Source organism: Somniosus microcephalus, chromosome 24 (assembly GCF_052327205.1).
Source record: "Somniosus microcephalus isolate GS21.2 chromosome 24, FLI_Smic_1.0, whole genome shotgun sequence".
In the NCBI taxonomy this organism is placed as follows: domain Eukaryota; kingdom Metazoa; phylum Chordata; class Chondrichthyes; order Squaliformes; family Somniosidae; genus Somniosus; species Somniosus microcephalus.
In genome coordinates this window covers 28,852,082-28,875,724 of record NC_141010.1, presented here as the reverse complement: position 1 = coordinate 28,875,724, position 23,643 = coordinate 28,852,082, and positions in this window count along the sequence as shown.

Sequence of the window (23,643 nt, the reverse complement as noted above, 5' to 3'; positions counted from 1 at the left end):
AAGACTGCCACCACATAAGAGATAGCAGCCCAAAAGTGAGGTGTGGTCTGCATGCAATTTTAACACTTAATTAAGATTCTCTGCATTTCCTACTGCCTTGACGTATACAGCTGGAGATATGTTTCAGTGAGAACAAGGCTCAGCTATTAGAAAGGGGAATAACATTTAATTATTTTTGCTGGCCACTACATCATTAACATTATAGAATGCAATAGTGTAGTTGCTGTGGTACTGGTCCAGTAATACAGAAGTCGTGAGTTCAAATCCCACCATGGAAAGTTGTGAAACTGAATTCAATAAATCTTGTAACTCATGGGCTAGCACCAGAAAAAAAATGATCATCAAAGCATTGTTGTAAAAACACATATGATATAGTGAAAGGAACCTGCAACCCCCACCCAGTTTGGCCTAAACTGTCCCACAATATGTATTTGACTCTTAAGCTATTCAGTTGTAAATAATCGCTACATAACCAAGCCAAAAACTGCAGTGGTTAGAGTCGAAGACCCACCACCACCTTCTCGGGGCAACTAGAGATGGGCAAATAAAGCCTGGCTTCAGCTTCACCCACATCCTGAGAGAAAATGAAAACAAATTATTGTTACACCATTAATTAAGTCACGAGCTTAAGGCAATTTTCACCAACTTGCTCTGATTAACATAATTGGACAATTTTCTGACTGCAGACAGCCAGCGGGAAACCTTAGCCATTGGCCGCACAAATTCCGAAATTGTAGGCGTGGTGCCCATCATTGAAATCAATTAATATGTGGCATACTAATGTACCCCTACCAACTGCAAAATAGAGCAGACAAAATAAAACATAAACATATTTTACAACCTTCTACTACTCCGAGCAAGAGAATACAATGCAGCAGATCATGAAGGCAATTAGAATCATTTTCTTTGGTTTTCAGCTCTGATTGCTGGAGTGTCTCAAGAGTGAGGTTATTTCGAAATGTTTCAGTCTCTGCCGGTACAGTGACAGCTGAAGTAAACGATCAATGAGAGCTGACATAAACACCTCGATCAAATAGAATTCGTGAAACTTAAAAAAAAATTCATTTATAAGTTTCTACAGCTGCCAAAATCATTCAAAGTCAAAGATGCATATTAGTATTTCATAGGGCATTGTGTGACACAATGTAACAACTGTTTTTCTACATAACAACGTGACTGCACTTCAAAGTGATTCATTCGACATGAAGGGATTTGAGAATTTCTGAGGCAAGGTAGTATATAAATACAAATTTTAGTTTCTTGAACACTGTGTAGATATTTCATTCATTTATTAATTAAGATGCTGTAGGCTAGAAATGATTGTTGACAACATTAACAAACAGGTTAACCCATTTAAAATAAAATATTACAGGAATATGTCTGCTAATATCTGCAACAGTAATCTCTAGGCTTATTTCATATCATGCATACAGCAATCCCTAAACAAATGGCAACTGTCGTACTGTGGTATTGTGCAACCGAGAGATATCCAACAATGGAGCCCACCTGGAACTATTTATATGGTGGTAACAAATTAACTAGAGATAGTTTGTCATCAGCCTTCTTTGGCAACTGGCTAATTCAGTGCTAAGATGACAGTACATGGACAAGTAGATGACAGACAATAGTTAAGCAACATTGTCAAGGATACAGAATGCGACGTCCTTGAATTTTGGTGAGAAGGAGAAAAAATTGTAGGGATATGGGGAGAGAGCGGGGGAGTGGGGCTAACTGGATTGCTCTTCGAAAGAGCTGGCGCAGACTCGATAGGCCGAATGGCCTCTTACTGTGCTGTACCATTCTCTGATTCTAAGGCAAAATATGCATTGATACAGCTTAGCTTCCTCTCAATAGGCCATCTGCTGCTTGTCATCCGTGTCTTCTGTTTTAAGAATTATCTCCAAAATCAATAGCTTCCCTTGACTGAGTAATAGGATCTTGAAGGGAGCTCATGTAAGTGAAAGGGCAGAAATCAAGCAGTATAAGCCATGGAAAGAAAATGTCAAGGAAAGCAGAAAGATGAAAGAAAGAGAATACATGGCAAAATAAATCATTAAGCAGAAAATTATTAAAAGAATAAATTCATCAAAGAATGTAAGTGAGACAAAGACATAAAAAGATGTTATGATATTTAAAAATTGAAAAGAAAGGAAAAATAATAAAGAACTAGTAAATATCCCATGGCATTGCTCATGGTGCATGCAAGTAGTTCACAAAATATTTCCAAAAAATGAGAACTTCAGTGAGAGAGATGGCAGCAGAATGGAGGAATTCCACAGGTATTGGTACTAAAACCTAAACTGCAGGGAGACAGAAAGAGGAGCAGCATGAACGCCACCTACTGGATGGAGGCCTGAATCTTGACAGCCCACTGTTGACAGATGTAAATAGTTCATCCCCATTATAAATGCTGACATAAAAGGGTGCTTATAGATCGTGACAACAGGAAGTGAAGGTTCTGGGACAGGAAGTGCATGAATACACAAGCTTTTTAAAATAACACGCACAACGAATTTCAAATGAAGGATGAGATAACGAAATGTGATATACAGAAGAGTTTGATAAAAAAAACTATGCTAACAAAAGGAGAATAAAAAAAGACAAATGAATAACATAAATGTAAAAATATAGAGATAATTAGCTGAGCAGTTCAGTACTATCGGTGGCGTTTATGCAGATGCATAAAACAATTCATATCTAATAAATATTGTCATTATATTGATTTGTGGTGAAATCTGCTGACTCAATGTTAAAATAAATTGGAATCTAGCAGAAGAATTGCTCAAGTGAAGTCAATTAAAAACGTGTTGATCTCAGCCTCATGCACCACATCAAAGTCTCAAACGCACATCGCTAGTCTTTCCATTTCAGTTAGTTTCCATTCTGTCACACAGTTCAAATCGTCTCCACAGTTTTAAATTTAAACTGAGATAATAGCTAGAAACTCAACTATATCAGTCTTTGGCCCACCTTAATAATATCTGTCTCGTTCACCTGCACCTGGAAGTCCAGTCACTTACTGTCTGAGCTGAAGGAGAGTTGTAAATACAAAGAAATGTAGCTAGAAACTACAGTTAGCAATAATAGTGGATGAACATGAAAGACGTTGATATCCTCTGCTACTTTAATGGAGGCATTAAGCTGTTCATTTTAAAATAAATAGTTTTCAACAACTTTCTCACAATAGCACAATACGAACATAACATAAGAAATAGGAGCAGGAGTAGGCCAATCGGCCCCTCGAGCCTGCTCCGCCATTCAATAAGATCATGGCTGATCTGATCCTAACCACCAATCCACTATCACAGAACCATCTCCTGAATCTAACAGAATTAGACACACGAAATAGGAGCAGGATCAGGCTACACGGCCCCTGGGCCCGCTCCGCTACCCACAGGGCCATGTCCAATCCGAACCTAGACTCATGTCCAAATTCCTGCCCGCTCCCCGTAACCCTTAATTCCCTTTACTTCTAGGAAACTGTCTATTTCTGTTTTAAATTTATGTAATGATGTAGCTTCTACAGCTTTTTGGGGCAGCATATTCCATGGACCTACCACCCTCTGAGTGAAGTAGTTCCTCCTCATCTCAGTTTTGAAAGAGCAGCCCCTTATTCTAAGACTATGCCCCCTAGTTCTAGTTTCACCCATCATCGGGAACATCCTCCCCGCATCCACCCGATCCAACCCCTTCACAATCTTATATGTTTCAATAAGATCGCCTCTCATTCTTCTGAACTCCAATGAGTAGAGTCCCAATCTACTCAACCTCTCCTCATATGTCCATCCCCTCATCCCCGGGATTAACCGAGTGAACCTTCTTTGTACTGACTCGAGAGCAAGTATGTCCTTTCTTAAGTATGGACACCAAAACTGTACGCAGTATTCCAGGTGCGGTCTCACCAATACCTTGTACAACTGAAGCAATACCTCCCTATTTTTATATTCTATCCCCCTAGCAATGAAAGCCAACATTCCATTGGCCTTCTTAATCACTTGCTGCACCTGCATACTAACCTTTTGAGTTTCGTGCACCAGGACCCCCAGATCCCTTTGTACTTCAGTACTTTCCAGTTTCTTGCCATTAAGATAATAACTTGCTCTATGATTTTTCCTGCCAAAGTGCATAACCTCACACTTTCCAGTATTGTATTCCATCTGCCAAATCTCTGCCCACCTACTTAGCCTGTCTATGTCCCCTTGCAGGTTTTTTATGTCCTCCTCACTCATTACTTTCCCTCCCATCTTAGTATCATCTGCAAACTTTGATATGTTACACTCGGTCCCCTCCTCCAAATCATTAATATAGATTGTAAAGAGTTGGGGACCCAGCACTGACCCCTGCGGAACACCACTAGTTACTGATTGCCAGTCTGAGAATGAACCATTTATCCCAACTCTCTGCCTTCTGTTAGATAGCCAATCCTCTATCCATGCCAGAATATTACCCCCAATCCCGTGATTTTTTATCTTAAGCAATAATCTTTTGTGTGGCACCTTGTCAAATGCCTTTTGGAAGTCTAAACACACTACGTCCACTGGTTCCCCTTTATCCACCCTATATGTTACTTCCTCAAAGAACTCCAGCAAATTTGTCAAACATGACTTCCCCTTCATAAAACATGTTAAGTGTTTATTTACTATAATTTCTAGCATTAGATAACCAATAACAGAATAGTGTAGGAATGTCTAGTTCCTATTCAAAGACTGAGGTCCACTCAGGCGCTTAAACAAAATGAAGTTTAATGAAAACTAACAGGTTTAAATAAGTAACTGCAGGAGAACATCGAGTGTAGGTCTATTCAGTTCGGAGGTTCCACGAGGACTGCTGGCTGGTCCCGTGGTTAACGTCATGTCGTCATCACGTTCTTCCCGCCAGTGGGGGATCATGTGATGTACGGCGTGACGTCATCGTGTTTACCCGCGCTGTTAATGTAATCATACTCTATACAAGTAAACAGTACAAATAAAGATACAGACTCAGGCTGTAGCTAACATGTTGTTAAAGGGAATTATATACAAACGGTCTGAGTCCTTTAGTGGCTCCGCCATAATAGAACACTTCATTTGACATTGAGTTCAGTCAATAAATTGAGTGGATAAAACATTATAGACAGAGGATAGATTAGCTAAAGTCAGATTAGTTGTGAATATAGATCATAATGATTTCGCTCTGGTTTTATTGTCCTACGGTATAGTTCTTTATTTTGGATCCTGATAGAACATAACTCAACGAGGTTCTGTCTGGGAAATATGGAGAGGGGTGAAATTGGAGTTTGTTGCGTCTATTTTACAGGCAGAAAGCAGGTGCAAAGAGGCCCAGTTTAGGGAACCAACCTCTCGTGCCTGAAACACAACGCCACCATATTGGTTCGGGCGATGTAGAGGCATCCTGTCAGCTGCCAACAACAGGCGTTAGGCCCCTGGAATATGCTCAAAAAGAGGCTTAATGCCTGTTTTAGGACCCAAACCAGGAATTGGGTTGCCCTGAACACAGCAGGCTTGGCTCTGCTGCATTCAGGATTAGTTGGTCTACGTGCAGCCTAACCTATGAACCTTAAAGCATGGAGGCCACCACCGAAAAGGTACGTTTTCTAAAAAAATCTACGAACCTTCATGTGGAACCAGGAGGAGCTCCTCCCAGCTCCATTGTAAAACTGCAAGCCGCTGCTTGCCATCGCTCATCCCCCTCCCCCACTGGCCTTACCTTAGACTTAGGCCGGCATACCAGCCATGTGATCTTGCTCCCGTGCAGTTTGCCGGTACTATCTTCATAAGACCAGTTGACCAGTTTGCCGTGGTCCTGTCGCTGGCCTCATTAAACCTGTTCAGCATCCACTGCACTCGGACCGTGCAACAATTCGAGCGTGATGCAATTTCCAGAACACAATTTCAGGTTTATTTCTAGTCAGGTGGCAGCAGTGGCTCAGTTAGTAACACTCTCACCTCTTGAGTTAGAAGGATGTGGGTTCAAGTCCCACTCCAAAGAATTGAGCACATAATCCAGGCTGACACTTTAGTGCAGTACAGACGGAGTGCTACACTTGTCTTCCAGATGAGGCATTAAACCGAGGCCCCATGTGCCCTCTCAGGTGGATATATAAAAGATCCCATGACAATATTAAAAAAAGAGCTGGGGAATTCTTTAGTGTCCTAGCCTATATTTGTCCCTCAACCAACATCACTAAAACAGATGATCTGATCATTATCTTATTGCTGTTTGTGGGACCTTGCTGTGTGCAAATTAGCTGCTGTGTTTCCCTACATAACAACACTGACTGCACTTCAAAAGTACTTAATTGGTTTTGAAGCACTTTAGGACATCCTGATGTGGTAGAAGACACAACATAAATGTAATTTCTTTCTTTCTAAATGTGCTGCTCTATACAACATTGACCCCGATCGTGACTGGGGTGGAATTTCTGAGCGGAGGAGTTGTATCCCGCATGCTGTATAGTTTTGACTCCACAATGTGCACCTATCTTTCTCAGCAGGTTCCCCATCTCCTCCTCCTGGAAAGGCATATACCTCTTCCACGCAGCAGCCCTCGCCTCCCTATAGCTGCCGGTTCTCTCGAGGCCTAGGCAACCCGGCCGGCCAGGGTTAAACCTGGAAGAGAGATAAAATATGAGGCATGCAGCCTCATTATAATATTTAAATGACCAACCCAAAAAAGCATATGGGATCCTGGGCTACATAAATAGAGGCATAGAGCAAGGAAGTTATGATGAACCTTTATAAAACACTAGTTCGACCTCAACTGAAGTATTGGGCTGGATTTTCTCAGCCCCGAGGAGGCGGGTATGGAGACGGGACTGCCGGGAAAGTTGCAGGATTTGGGGGCGGGTGGCAAACCCGCCCCCAACCCACCTCCGTGCCCTATTGCCAGGAGGTGGGAAGCCATCCTGCTCCGGGTCCCATCTCCTTGGAGGCGGGAAGGGATTAATGCATATTAACTGCCTATTAACAGGTTGTTAACAGGCAGAAAATAGGATTATCCCTATTTTTAGCTCCGAAGTGCAGGTTTCCCACCCTCGGAGAACACCGCCAGGGTGTAGGAGACGAGAAGGAGGTCTGCGGGGGTCAGAGGGGCCTGAAAGTGAGATGTAGAGGTGAGTGATGGGTGCAAGTGTGGAGTGGTAAGTATGTAAGGTGAGTGTTAAGTGTTATAAAAAGTTCACTTACCTTTGTTTCTGCCTACAGCCTTCAGCCGCTGTGGATCTGGAGTCCCGATATCTTCATTGTAGATTTCACAGACTGGCTGTTGGATTCTCTGAACCAACAGCAAGTTGATTTCTGCAAAGTTGAAAGGTTTGATGAGTCCTGAACACAAGGGGCTCGATTTCCCCAGGCCCGAGGAGGCGGGATTGGAGGCGTGTGAGTTGTTAAAATCGCCAAAACTGGCAGGTGTGCCTGATCCCGTCTCCATCCCACCTCTGAGCAATTTTCCCAAATGCGTGTTTTCTGACCCGCTTTCCATCCCGCCTCCAAGAGGCAGGTTAGGCCTTTAGGCCCTTAACACCCACTTAATTGTCTCTATAATCCCATTTTGAGAGGCCTTTCCAATTTTAACACATTTCCCCCATCCTACACGCCTCCTCTGGAACACGCCAAGTAATCCTGGCGGCCTCACAAGTGGATTGCTTACGAACAGCTGCAGCTCCACCATTACAAAGGAGTTTTCACCAATGATCATTTGCAGGTGGCAGAACTTTGTTGTCTCAGGTCTGGGGGAACTTTTAGCAGGCATACGCAGTGTTGTGGATGTTTGGAGCCTGACACCCACCTCCAGTGTGACCTCCTGGGAAACCCCTCTCCCCACCTTGACTGAGCACCTCCTCAACTGAGGCATATACCAGAAGCATGGCGACCATTTAATTCCTTTCCTCCTGGACATCAGATTCGGATGAAGACCAGCCGCGGCAGCAGCAGAACCATGAGCGACAGCAGCACCAACAGCAGGAGCATCAACAGGAGCGCCAAGCTGCTAGTCACCCACCTGAAACTGCACAGGCCAGAAGGCACCAGAGCACGACCATATTGCTGCCCGGGATGCAAGGGACGCACTCATGTTGGTCACATTTGCTTAGCCTGTACAATCAATCACTTTTGCCTCGCACCTTACCAAAGCATCGACAATGGACAAGAACCTACGGATTCCTATCACTCTGACCACTATAATGACAATTGCAAGTCACCCTAAGCCCTCAATGTGGAAGTCCCATTTGCGAAATGACACAGGCCACAACTTCAACAGTTTAGCATCAGAATTTTTTTGATCACAACAAGCAACTGGTGGCATTTCAAAAATAAACACAACATAACACCCAAGTGACCACCCTTGTGACTACTTGTGCATTATCTTCCTCTTACGCGTGCTCCTACATGGTGCTTACCCTGTGGCTTCAGCAGATGTGGAGACCCCTTGCTCACTTTCTTGCTGCTCCTGTTTCAACACCTTTGGCGGGCATCCTCTGGGGTTACGAATCTGTGAGGGCTCAGCAACAGTCTGCTGCTCCTGCGGCTGTGCAGGGGATGAGATGCCCATCTCATTTGGGTGAGGACTCTGGTGGGGCTCTGACCGAGGGCTTTGCAGTAGCATGGTTGTGTGAGCACTTGGAGAGGAGCCCCCACTTCCTTGTTGTCTGCCACCAACATCCCTCTCATGGGTCGGCTCCACTTCAGAGCTAGCAAGTGGCTTGACAGCACCTTGCTGCACTTCAGGGGGGGCCATGAGGACCCGTTTCTGCACTGGAAGTCCTACTCCAGAGGACTTCCATGAAGGTCTGGTTTCTATGCTCAATAGCTGACCATCGCTCCTCAAGAGGTGTCAGTCTATTCTGAACAATGACCATGTTTTCACGACCCTCCTCCTGTCCTCGCTCTTTCCCTCTTATTGTGGGCTCTCTTTTCCTGCAATGAGGGACACAAGTGGAGTTTGAGTGAGAATGAAGGAGTGAGTGTATAGATTCCATAGCATAGATGCTTAGAAGGGGACAAAGGGCCCTTCCTGTGTGTTGTAATTTGTCATTGCATCACAGTGATAGAGTGTGTGAGGGCTGCATGGTCGAATAGTTAATTGAATGTGACCTTAGAGAGAGAGGGAATGGGTAAGGGTGCAGGGATGTAAGTGTCAAGTGGGATGTGGAGGAAGAGGTTGGCAAAGCAGAGTGCTGGTGAGGAGAGGCGATAGGGATCAGATTGAGGGTGATGGGAAAGTCATACTCACTTTTCCTGTACGGAGATGATCATGAAACCTCTTCCTGCACTGCAGCCAGGTTCTGCGGCACATTGATATGGAGTTGACCTCCTGGGCCACTTGCAGCCACACAGCTTTAGTGTGCTGAGGTGGCTTTTTTCTCCCTGAAGAAGGGAAGAGCACCTCCTTATTAGATCTTGCTCCCTGCACCAGAGCTTGGAGGGAGGGCTCATCAAAGCGAGGTGCACACTTTTGCTTGCTGGTGGACATGGTCGGTAAATGAAGTCCTTCATACAATGTCCAAAGCGTTTCCAGTCTCCAGAAGAAGCAAGGCTGCTTGCAGGCCTTAAAACCAGCAGCACTGATGGCGTCATCGGAGGCGACTTTCAGGATGAAAAGACTAATTGGGCCAGGGGTTCCCACATGCTGGAAATCAAATGCCCAATTAGGGGAAAATCGTACTTTTTTCTCACTTCACACCGGAGTCGGGCTCCTGACATGATTTCCACCTGACTCACCCCAGCCCGCCCACACTGACAAAGTCAAGCCCAAGGACTCATCAAACTACACAGAATGTCAGTGTTTGACAGCTTCACAGAGTTGTCAAACGCTGACATTTCTTCTTTCAAGAAATCTTGACAGATGGTACATCATACGTTGACGAGCTCTGTCACTGACTTCCCCCTAATTGGCCTGCTGAGCCCGCCGGGCGGGCTTATCAAGGTCAATCAGGGGAAAATCCTGCTGGTTGGCCAGAAGCTGACGGAGGCGGGATTGAAAGCCGGCAAGCAGCAGTCCCGCCTCCAAAAGCTTCCCATTGACAAAATCCAGCCCATTGTGTCCAATTCTGGGCACCACAATTTGGGAAGGATGTGAAGGCCTTAGAGAGTGTGCAGAAAAGAATGGTTCCAGGGATGTGGGACTTCAATTACGTGGATAGACTGGAGAAGCTGGGGTTGTTCTCCTTAGAGCAGCGAAGGTTGAGAGGAGATTTGATGGAGGTGTTCAAAATCATGAGGGGTCTAGACAGAGTAGATAGAGAGAAACTGTTCCCATTGGCGGAAGGGTCGAGAACCAGAGGACACAGATTTAAGGTGATTGGCAGAAGAACCAAAGGCAACATAAGGAAAAACTTTTTTTACGCAGCGAGTGGTTGTGATCTGGAATGCACTGCCTGAAAGGGTGGTGGAGGCAGACTCAATTGTGGCTTTCAAAATAGAATTGGCTAAGTACCTGAACTTTGGAGTATTTTGGAGTATAGATCTGGGTGCTCTGGGGTGGAAAATGCACGACAGGCATTTCTAGAACATAGAGCTGTGCCTCCCCGGCATTTTTCCCCAGAGCCTGCTCCCTCCCCGGCATTTAAAAAAATGTTTTTTTAACAAGTCCGCTCCCGTAACAAGCCAGAAGCGCGAATGCGTGGAATGCTTCTACCCAGCCAGCTTCTGGTTCGTTGGCAGCAGTCGCATCCTTTCCACAGACCCAGGCTTCTACACAATTATGTACTGATTCCTTTGAATATGAATAGCACCATTACTTTAATTATTGATTTTCTTTGTAATTTTTGCTTTGGAAATTCTGAAGGCACAGCTCTATGTTCTAGAAACGCCTGTCGTGCATTTTCCACCCCAAAGCACCCAGATGTATACTCCAAACTCACAACAGGGTATTAACATAAGAACATAAGAAGTAGGAGCAGGAGTAGGCCATACGGCCCCTCGGGCCTACTCCGCCATTCAATAGGATCATGGCTGATCCAAACCTAGACTCACGTCCAGTTCCCTGCCCTCTCCCCGTAACCCCTAATTCCCTTATCAGCTAGGAAACTGTCTATCTCCGTTTTAAATTTATTTAATGTCGCAGCTTCCACAGCTCTCTGAGGTAGCAAATTCCATAGATTTACTACCCTCTGAGTGAAGAAGTTTCTCCTCATCTCAGTTTTGAAACGGCAGCCCCTTATTCTAAGACTATGCCCCCTAGTTCTAGTCTCACCCATCAGTGGAAACATCCTCCCCGCATCCACCCGATCAAGCCCCCTCACAATCTTATATGTTTCAATAAGATCACCTCTCATTCTTCTGAATTCCAATGAGTAGAGGCCCAACCTACTCAACCTTTCCTCATAAGTCAACTCCCTCATCTCCGGAATCAATCGCGTGAACCTTCTCTGTACTGCCTCGAGAGCAAGTATATCTTTTCTTAAATATGGAAACCAAAACTGTATGCAATATTCCAGACGTGGCCTCACCAGTACCCTGTATAACTGAAGCAAGACTTCCCTGCTTTTATAATCCATGCCCTTTGCAATAAAAGCCAAGATTCCATTGGCCTTCCTGATCACCTGCTGTACCTGCATACTAACCTTCTGTGTTTCATGCACCAGGATCCCCAGATCCCTTTGTACTGTAGCACTTTGCAGTTTCTCTCCATTTAGATAATAACTTGCTCTTTGATTTTTTCTGCCAAAGTGCATAACCTCACATTTTCCAACATTATATTCCATCTGCCAAATTTCTGCCCACTCACTTAGCCTGTCTATGTCCTTTTGCAGGTTTTTTATGTCCTCCTCACTCACTGCTTTCCCTCCCATCTTTGTATCGTCGGCAAACTTGGATACGTTGCACTTGGTCCCCTCCTCCAAATCGTTAATATAGATTGTAAAGAGTTGGGGTCCCAGCACTGACCCCTGCGGAACACCACTAGTCACTGATTGCCAACCCGAGAATGAACCATTTATCCCAACTCTCTGTTTTCTGTTAGATAGCCAATCTTCCACCCATGCCAGTATGTTACCCCCAATCCCGTGATTTTTTATCTTGTGCAGTAATCTTTTGTGTGGCACCTTGTCAAATGCCTTTTGGAAGTCCAAATACACCACATCCACTGGTTCCCCTTTATCCACCCTGTTTGTTACATCCTCAAAGAATTCGAGCAAATTTGTCAAACATGACTTCCCCTTCATAAAAATATGCTGATTCTGTCCGATTAAATTATGCTTATCCAAATGTCCTGTTATTGCTTCCTTAATAATGGACTCTAACATTTTACCAACCACAGATGTTAGGCTAACTGGTCTATAGTTTCCAGCCTTTTGTCTACCTCCCTTTTTAAATAAGGGTGTTACATTAGCAGTTTTCCAATTTGCTGGGACCTTTCCTGAATCCAGGGAGTTTTGGAAAATTACCACCAATGCATCCGCAATCCCTACCGCTACTTCTCTCAAGACCCTAGGATGTAAGCCATCAGGTCCAGGGGATTTATCTGCCTTGAGTCCCATTATCTTACCGAGTACCATCTCCTTATTGATTTTAATCGTGTTTAGCTCCTCCCCCCCTATAGCCCCCTGTTTGTCCAGTGTTGGGATATTTTTAGTGTCCTCTACTGTAAAGACTGATACAAAATATTTGTTCAGCGTTTCTGCCAACTCCATGTTCCCCACCACTAATTTCCCGGTCTCATCCTCTAAGGGACCAACATTCACTTTAGCCACCCTTTTTCTTTTTATATAACTGTAGAAACTCTTGCTATCTGTTTTTATATTTTTTGCTAGTTTACTTTCATAATCTATCTTCCCTTTCTTAATTAATCTTTTAGTTATTCTTTGCTGGCTTTTAAATGCTTCCCAATCTTCTATCCTCCCACTAGATTTGGCTACTTTATATGCCCTTGTTTTCAGTCGGATACTATCCTTTATTACTTTACTTAGTCATGGATGGCTGTCTTTTCTTTTATGTCCCTTTTTCCTCAGTGGAATATATTTTTCTTGAAAGTTGTGAAATATCTCCTTGAATGTACACCACTGCTCATGTACCGTCTTACACCTTAATCTATGTTCCCAGTCCACTTTAGTCAACTCTGCTCTCATACCTTCATCGTCTCCTTTATTTAAGTTTAGTACGCTGGTTTGAGATCCAACTCTCTCACCCTCCAACTGAATTTGGAATTCAACCATGTTATGGTCACTCATTCCAAGGGGATCCTTTACTAGGACATTTTTTATTAATCCTGTCTCATTACACAGGACCAGATCTAAGATTGCCTGCCCCCTGGTTGGTTCAGTAACATACTGCTCAAGGAACCCTTCCCTAATGCACTCTATGAACTCTTCCTCAAGGCTGCCCTGCCCAATTTGATTTGTCCAGTCAATATGAAAGTTAAAATCGCCCATGATTATAGCTGTTCCGTTATTACAAGCCTCAACTATTTCCTGGTTTATACTCCGACCAATAGAGTTGCAACTGTTAGGAGGCCTATAGACTACGCCCACTAGTGACTTTTTCCCCTTATTATTCCTTAGCTCCACCCAAACTGTTTCACTATCCTGATCCTTTGACCCAATATCATTTCTCACTATTGCAGTGATTCCATCCTTTATTAACACAGCCACCCCACCTCCCTTTCCTTCCTGTCTGTCCTTCCTAATAGTCAAATACCCCTGGATGTTTAGTTCCCAGTCATGGTCACCCTGCAGTCATGTCTCCGTAATGGCCACCAGATCATACCCATGTGTAGTTATTTGTACCGTCAACTCGTCTATTTTGTTACGAATGCTACATGCATTCAGATAAAGAACTTTTAAATATGTTTTGTGACAATTTATTCCTGCTTTTACCCCCTTTACTACTTTACTTTTATCTTTATATATTCTGTCCCTTCCTGACACGCTCTGGTTTTTAATTCCCCCACTGCTACCTTGCTCTATTGCCTTCTCCACTGACATTTTTATTTTTCGCTCTCTTGAAACCTCCCCCCCCCCCACTAATTAGTTTAAAGCCCTCTCTACTGCCCTAGTTATTCGATTCGCCAGTGCCTCACAGTGTGATCCATTAGATTGCTAAATAGAGGGCAGTTCTGTAGTTACTTTTTGGTGTGTGTTTTACGTTTACAGTACGGGGTTTTAAAAGTAGCAAGGGTGGGGGATGGGGAGGGGCAACACAAGATGGCTGCCACTAGCCAGGCCAAAGCCTCTTCCCACTCCTCTGTGAAGCAGTTTCAACTGACGAGTTTCCCCAGCAACGAAGACAGTTTGTACACCAAATAAAATCAATAATTTGAAATGATTTTTTACAACAAAATCTATTTTAAAGTAGAGCAGGAAATCTTCAGCCACATAGGCTAGCAGTTACTGTAGTGTGTGTGTGTGTGTGAGTGAGTGCATGCACATTTGTGTGTCTGTCTTTTATAGAGACAAATTAATAAAGAAATTACAAGATGCTGGATGTTTTAGCTTTTACTCTGATTCGCTGCATTCTCTGTATTGGTGCTTTTAACCTTTTATCTCTGGCTATACATTTAAGCAAAGCAGATAGATTCCTGATCTGACCGCTTGACGGGACATATTAATCCCAGAGCACTTGTAAAGTAGCAGTGAGAGTAAACAGGCCTTCTTCTCCACTGTGCATTTCTTTGGTTCTATTACATCTGCCATGTCATTTTTCTCTATTCAGTTTCAGCACCATTGCTCCTTGTAGCAGCGTCAGTGTCAAAGGCAGGTCTGCAATTTGTCCAGAGACCCAGCCCACAGACAGATCTCAAAAAGTTGGGAGCAAAAACATCTGCACACCTATGGCTTCAAATCCATTGCCAGTTTCAACTTTTAAGCCCGCCGCATATTTGTACTGTAAGTGGGCGGTGTTTGGTAAGCCCCTTCACAACCCGTTGTGTCCCATGTACAGAAAGAAAAATTGCAGGCCCCAGGCTTTTGAATTGAATTTATTATAAAATATGCAATCAGCTTCAATCAGTGTGTGGACAATTTATTATCCTGGAGTATTTCTTGTTCTCGCACTTTGTAGATTCTTATCTCGATTTGCTGGCAACAGCAAAAAGTGTGATCACCTCACTGCAGAAATCAAAGGCAGTCTAAAGGGGTTAGACTGCAATTCCATAGAGGTTCAGATTATGGAAATCATCATTTAGAGTTTAATAAGTTTTGTCATGAATGATTCGAACTGATGAATATGACAATGCAAATGCAAATGAAGCTGTAATATTTTCTCTGGCAACATAAAAAAAAACCTCCACTGACAATGACAACCCTTGAAAGAGTAAAATGCTGAATGTTAGACTGTAAGGCTTCAGCTTCAGCGAACTGTTTGAGTTTCTGAATGGGCGAAATTCCAGCTTCATATTTGACTGAATTAACCTAAAAGCACATTCCAAGCGGACTGTATCGTGGAGTGAAGCTGAAGCTGAATGCTCGTCTCTATTTTTAACCATGACAGGGCATGTGGTCCTTGAGTTAAAGCTGTACCCCCAGCTATGCTTTTCAAAATTAGTTACACACACCAATACATTTGGGCCCTGTAAAAAAGTCATACTTTAAACGTGGTTTGTTTTGGAATTATTAAAAGTAGAAGTCTGCTGAATTTAATTTGACGTCACTTTTTCTACTGTTCACTGTCCAGTCAACAGCATTGACAGCTGGGTCAAAATCCTGCAACTCCCTTCCTAACAGCACTGTGGAAGTACTTTCACCACACGGACTGCAGCGCTTCAAGAAGGTGGCCCACCATCACCTTCTCAAGGGCAATTAGGGATGGGCAATAAGTGCTGGCTTTGCCAGCGACGCCCCACATCCCAGGAACAAATTAAAAATAACTGTACTGTCCACCAGAGGTGAGAGACAATATTGGTGTTTTTTTTTTATACAGGTATATATTTCAGACATCTTGGAAGGCGTGACGTGTGACTGGCTCATTCTTCGATTGAGGAAAATAACTGGGAATTGTTGTAGGCCACCAGATTGTTACTGATTTCTCTGATCAAATAAACAGAGCACAGAGAAAAGGATAGTACAAATTGTGGGCGACTTACCAGTAAAGCTCAGTGCATAGCAACCCAGGAACAAGACCTCGAGCTCAAAAGTCGTGAATAATTGAGCCATGCTTTGAAATCAGGAGGAGGACCCCAAGCTCGAAGGTAGTGAGTAACAGTGAAGAAGTTCCCTGGCTGGAACCAAAATCCCCCACATAAATATATGTTGCCTCAAGAAATATATTACAGGAGCACTTATGCCATATCCTGGTTAATCAATTTTTGAGAACTTTGAAATAAAGACTAAAGAAGTAACTTTCCCACCTTGTACTCTCGACATGGATCCACATCCACCAGAAGCGCATATCGGAAGTCCCAGTGGCATCGCTCACAATTTTCTTGTGTGCAATGCTCCTGCCGAGAGTGCAAAGTCAGAGAATTACCCCTTAAATGTAAAATAGTAACAAAAAAATTGTTGAAAGAAAACAAATTTTATCTAATACTTCTCAACACTTTCAATATATATATGCAGTTCTGGGTACTGGGCAATACAACATTTATCCTTATATTGAACTGCTGGATTCATCATTACAGCACATTCACAGCTTTGTTGAATGTGTTACACAATCAGGTTTTGTTATACAATTAATACTTTATAGTAGAACTCAAAAATGTCTTCTATATTTAGACAGTACAACTTATAGTATGAAAGTCTCCTTTGTCAGCTGGCTGGTTAAGGTCCTGTTTGGCCAGCCTTATTCCAGTTCTCAGCAAGTATGTGACCACAGCAGAGAAGTGTCTCTAATTTGTCACAAAATTGAAAATCTCACGCAGAGATGCCACAGAAATTTGTCGTGTAGGAAATGGAAAACTGCAGTACAAGCACTCCTCTGAAGCGAGGGTAGAAGCTCTCTGTTCAGGCAGAGTGGAAGGGGAACCTTTGCTCTGCGTCTGAACTGTGTGGTGCCAGGAGCTGATACGAGGCGCCTGAAATGGAAAAGTATTCCACTTCTCAACATGGATCACCATGATGAGAACAAAAATTCAGCAAAAAAAAGAGTTACAAAATAAGGTGTTAATGTTTATAAACTCAATCCAATATAAGCCGTTGGGGAGATGTGTCTGGTCCAATTCTTGTCAGATTGTGTTTGCTATACATGCATTTCATTTATGGAGAACCAATCCACGTGTGAAATTCAATTTGTCATTCAAATTTAAAGAGACAGACCAATAATGAAAGTAGTATACAGTTGACACAAGTGGTTGGAATCTAGTTAAAGGGGATTTCCCTTTATTTGGGATGCTTTCCTCAGTTCCAATTGATTCTGAACACATTTATATCAGTACTTATAGTTTTTACTTAATAATGATGACCTAATGAATGGGACAATTCAATTTCTACCAAGGTATCCTAACTAAATAGCTTCCGCAGTTAGTTGCTGCTATCATGATGCACTTGGTTTTGTGTAAGTGAAATAGTTCGATAATTATATTGCAGGTTATAAATGATGTAATACTGCTGTAAAACTGCCAGTTTGCATTGTGAAGTCTTAGGGGTAGATTTTCCCGAACCTGTCAGGAAGGAGGCGGGACTTCCCCTTTCGGGTTTTTGACCCGCCTACATCGACGTCTGGCCAATCCGCGCGATTTTCCCTTGATTGACCTTGTTGAGCCCGCCCAGCAGGCTCAGCAGGCCAATTAAGGGCCACACAGCAACAGGTGACGTCACAGACTGCAATTTCATCTGTCAAGAGTTTTTGACAGATGAAATATCAGTGTTTCATAGCTGTTTGAAGCTGTGAAACACTGACAGTCTGAGTTCTGACATGAGTCCTTCTGCACAGACTCAGTTAGAACTCTTACCGGCACGCAAAGCTGAAGACTGTCACTTTTCACAGATCGCAGCCGTTCAGCTTTAAGTGCCGGCTGAGTGATGGGCTCCCGACGCCTACAGGAAGAAAGGCTGTTAAGGTAAGCACAGGTAAGTAAAAGTTCTTTACACATTTTAGACACACCAAACACACTTTCCTTTACACTCATGCACCCATCACTCACCTGAACACTGATATCGCGACCCCTCCAACTCCTTCAACCCGACGGCCCACCTGCTCTAACCTGGCGTGGTTTGGAGTCGTCGGGAAACCCACACGACACCCCTCAAAATAGGGATTAGGCTAAAAACTGCCTGTTAACTACCTGTTAACAGGCAGTTAATTGGCACTAATCCCTTCCCGCCTGGTTTTGGCGGGTCCCAGTGCGGCAGGGTTTTGGGCGGGATGGTGCCGGGACCCCCAAATTCAGGATTTTCTCCCCCCACATGCCTGAAAACCTGCCCGACGGCTGGGAGAAAATCGGGGCCCTAGTTTCTGTTCCATTGCATCAGGTCACTGCCCCGACTGCACTACTCTGGTATTTGCTGGGGCTTTCCAGTTGTACGTCAGTGGACCTTAAGTTGAAGTAGGCACAAGCTGGGAAGCGGGTATTTACTTGCTCGATGCTGTGCTGATGGTCATAGGTAAGCTGCGCATTGATGGAGTGACAACCTCTGCTGTTCATGAATGCAAAGCTATTGTCTGCAGAAACACATAGGGCCATGTGGATGCTATCAATGATGCCCTGGACTTTTTAGAATCCCGCTATTTGGAAAAGCTCCAGTGCTGTCTCACGCCATTGTCGGTTGTCCATGGGGAAAGTGATGCAGTCGCTTGCTCTGGCAAAGTGCCTGCTCAATACATCTGTGCACTAAAAGTTGGCTGATTTTGCTGATGTTCTCTATTGCTGCCTGGAAGGATCATGAGAGATAGGATTTGAATGCTACAGTGACCTTTGCAGCTACTGACAGTTCTACGCCTATGGTAGAGTTTGGCTGGAGATGCAGTTGCAGCAGAAGAGCATGCCAGGAGCAGCACCAGGCCTACCTGGGGAAGCTACAACACAGGACTACATGCATGCTAAACAGCAGAAGCAGCAAGCTATAGACAGAGCTAAGGAATCCCACAATCCACGGATCAGATCAAAGTTCTGCAGTCCTGCCACATCGTGAATGGTGGTGGACAATTAAACAACTAACGGGAGGAGGAGGCTACATGAACATCCCCATCCCCAATGATGGCGGAGCCCAGCACGCGAGTGCAAAATACAAGGCTGAAGCATTTGCAACCATCTTCAGCCAGAAGTGCCAAGTGGATGATCCATATCGGCCTCCTCCTGACATCCCCAACCATCACAGAATCCAGTCTTCAGCCAATTCGATTCACTCCACGTGATATCAAGAAACGGCTGAGCACACTGGATACAGCAAAGTCTTTGGGCCCTGACAACATCCCGGCTGTCGTGCTGAAGACTTGTGCTCCAGAACTAGCTGCACCTCTAGCCATCCTGTTCCAGTACACCTACAACACTGGCATCTGCCCGACAATGTGGAAAACTGCCCAGGTATGTCCTGTCCACAAAAAGCAGGACAAATCCAATCCGGCCAATTACGGCCCCATCAGTCTACTCTCAATCATCAGCAAAGTGATGGAAGGTGTCATCGGCAGTGCTATCACCAGCACTTACTCAACAATAACCTGCTCACTGATGTTCAGTTTGGGTTCCGCCAGGACCACTCAGCTCCAGACCTCATTACAGACTTAGTCCAAACATGGACAAAAGAGCTGAATTCCAGAGGTGAAGCGAACGTGACTGTCCTTGACATCAAGGCAGCATTTGACCGAGTGTGGCATCAAGGAGCCGTAGTAAAACTGAAGTCAACGGGAATCAGGGGAAAAACTTTCCACTGGCTGGAGTCATACCTAGCACAAAGGAAGATGGTTGTGGTTGTTGGAGGTCAATCATCTCAGTCCCAGGACATTGCTACAGGAGTTCCACAGGGCAGTGTCCTAGGCCCAACCATCTTCAGCTGCTTCATCAATGACCTTCCCTCCATCATAAGGTCAGAAGTGGGGATGTTCACTGATGATTGCACAGTGTTCAGTTCCATTTGCAACTCCTCAGATAATGAAGCAGTCCGTGCCCGCATGCAGCAAGACCTGGACAATATTCAGGCTTGGACTGTTAAGTGGCAAGTAACATTCACACCACACAAGTGCCAGGCAATGACTATCTCCAACAAACAAAATTCTAATCATCGCCCCTTGTCATTCAACGCCATTACTATCGCTGAATCCCCCTCCCCCTCCATCAACATCCTGGAGGGTCACCATTGACCAGATATTTAACTGGACCAGTCACATAAATACTGTGGCCACAAGAGCTGGTCAGAGGCTAGGTATTCTGCGGTGAGTGTCTCACCTTCTAACTTCCCAAAACCTTTCCACCATCTACAAGGCACAAGTCAGGAGTGTGATGGAATACTCTCCACTTGCCTGGATGAGTGCAGCTCCAACAACACTCAAGAAGCTCAACACCATCGAAGACAAAGCTCCCTGCTTGATTGGCACCCCATAAACCACCTTAAACATTCACTTCCTCCACCACCAGCGCACCGTGGCTGCAGTGTGTACCATCTACAAGATGCACTGCAGCAACTCGCCAGGGCTTCTTCGGCAGCACCTCCCAAACCCGCGACTTCTTCCACCTAGAAGGACAAGGTCAGCAGGCACATGGGAACACCATCACCTGCAAGTTCTCCTCCAAGTTACACACCATCCTGACTTGGAACTGTATCGCCGTTCCTTCGTCATTGGGTCAAAATCCTGGAACTCCATCCCTAATAGCGCTGTGGGAGTACCCTCACCACACGGACTGCAGTAGTTCAAGAAGACAGCTCACCTCCACCTTCTCAAGGGCAATTTGGGATGGGCAATAAATGCTGGCCTTTCCAGCGACGCCCACATTCCAGGAACAAATAAATAAAGATGCATAGGAACGTGCAGGATCAGAAAAGACCATTGTAGTTTATCTGGCCAGTCACAGCTCAGTCTTTTCTGAAGCACGACCTATGGCGACACTGTTCTTCATACAATTCAAGGTAGGCTAGTCTCCGTCTATATGTGCTGTTTGGAACAATATGGTGGGCGGCTGTGGTGCTCCTTCAATTTCACTTCCTCTTCTTCCTAAAAAACATAACATTTGGAGCAACAATTTCTGCAGGGACATATTTGTCCCAATTTCAAGGAATAAGCGAAAAAATGGAAGTTCCAAAATCCACGGCGCAAAAACTTGTCATCAACTGCGTGGGACAAATAATTACTTCTTGAAAAAACTTTCAGAAAAACATTTCAAATGAAGCTGACAGAAACATCAATTCTACTTGTTTCCTGCCCCTGTAAATAACTCACACTCCCAACACAGAATCTAGCAACCCAGGACACCATCTTATAGGGACAACATTTACAAAGAGTGTGCCTCCAGTGTCCAAAGCAAGAAATTACGTCGTCATCTAATTGAAGTCACAGCCAGCCAATTGACGTATTAGAATGACGCTTCCACTTGTTTTTAATGGGAGCTTCTTGTAGCCAACCGGAAATAAATGAAATAAAAGAAATAAAAGAAAGACTTGCATTTGTACAGCATCTTACACAATCTCAGGATATCTCAAAGCACTTTACAGCCAATGAAGTACTTTTGAAGTGTACTTACTATTGTAATGCATATTATGGGAGGAGATCTGCCATAAGCAATCTCCGCCCATACTTCCGGTTGGTTATATCCGATCTATAACCAACATGAAAATCTAGCTGGGGTACAACAGTAATAAAAGTTCTTAACTGACAGCTTTTATGGCCAGTAGTGGATTTAACGCATGTGGATGTAGACACCCAAAGAGAGAATGAAGAGCAAGTCATTCAGAATAACATTTGCATTAAGTGCCAAATTAACTTTATTAATATGAATGAATGCCACTATTCCATGGAGAAAACAAGGTAAGTCAGTGTTTACAACCAATCAGCAGCCTGAGAAGACCTATACATGTTTCTGTGCGATAATCGAATGCTTCCTCCATTATAGGAAGAAGCACAAGATAGCTTATTTAGCCATAAATTATTTTCTTTGTACGCAGTAGCATATGTCTGGAAACTAATACATGATAGGTAGCTGTGACTATGACTGTAGAGATCATTACTTAGCATTCGCCCAAAGAGCCCTGGGAAGATGAACTGTGGCTACAGTTCCATCTGTCAACAATTTTCACAGACACGCAGATAATGTAAAGTGAAATGGCTGCCACACCCAATTGATGTAAAGTACAAGTCTAACGCTACGTGACCTTTAGTGGGGTAGCTCTTGCCTGCCTAATGTACCAAGAGCATACTTGCTCCTGAACCTAGATTTGCAAATGGGACAACATTTAAGAAAATACATTGTAATAGTTGGTTCTAAAGGGTAGATTTGCTGAGTCCTTGCACACTTTGATTATCAGAAAATAACAGGCCCACAGCCCATAATTTACCAATGTATGCTCGCAGTGTGTGAGTTCTCTCACCACACGTTTGGACTCCGAAAATCTACCCTTAAACATAGTCCTCTTTAACCATTATTTGAACAGTTCCATTTTTTTAGCTGCGTGTTATATAAATTATACTTCAATCATATCATTACTATCCTTTGAGGGCACTAAATATTTATCTGGTTATTATATTCTCGGATTTGATTTCCAAAATAAGATACCTGCATGCTGAGGGCATCTCCCGAACGTGAACACCTTCCTTTAGCATTCAATAGGAAGTGGAAGCATTTAAAGTTGTTATTCTATTCTGTTTTATAAGCCATAATGAACCTTCCTCTCACCACTCTACCTCCTTCAGAAAAGGCTTCTGCCAGAGGGTTATCCATCAGGTCGGGTCAATGCCCCTCCACAACTGACCATTCGGAGGCACACTGCTGTGTGTAGGATTGCTATTTTCCCCATCTCTCTAAGATACAGACCGATGATGTGGTCTGAGCTCAGTGGAGCCTGAACCCCTGCTCTTCAGGCGCTGCACCTCCCTCTGTGCTCCCTGCTGACCTCGCATCGTGATGCAACGTCAGCTAGTTTAAATAAATATTCAGTCCACAGAGGAGCACCATGGGGCAAGGGCTGTTGATTGCCCTTAAAGGGGAATTGCTTCAGAACTGAAAAAGCTTCAGAAGGCACAAAGGCAGATGGCATCCAACTTTAAGAAGCTGTCTGAAAGCTGAATTGTTGCAAAGCATCTGCACAGATAATTATATATATGAACATGTCCATAAGAGAATGCCAAAGAACTACAGAAATAGTTGCAAACAAAGCAGCCACTGGCTGGAACTCACTCAATATTGTGGATGGGGGTTCACCTGCAGTGCCCGCTTCCTATGGTGCTGGGTTTCTGGAGCACTTTTTAGGTGCTTCCACGGCATTATGGGGTGACCACTAATATGAATATTAGAGGGAAGGCTATCAGCACCACAGGCACTTGCTGACCACTTTATCAGGTACCCAATTGCGTTGGACCTCAGTGCCCACTAGTGCCCAATAGGCAAAAGCACTACAGGTACCAAGGATCACAATGTTGGCTCCACGGTGTTCCACTGCAGCAGGCTGGTTACAGTGTCAGAGAAAGGGTTACTTTCCAAACAGAAAGATATGTTGATGGAAGCCCAGATTTTGTAAGTCAAGATTACGCTTATAAACTTTTATACTAAACAGTGATATCCCATCCTCACACCATTTTCGAGAATGCACTATTTATAAGAACAGAAATAATGTTTCATGTATTATTCTGCTGT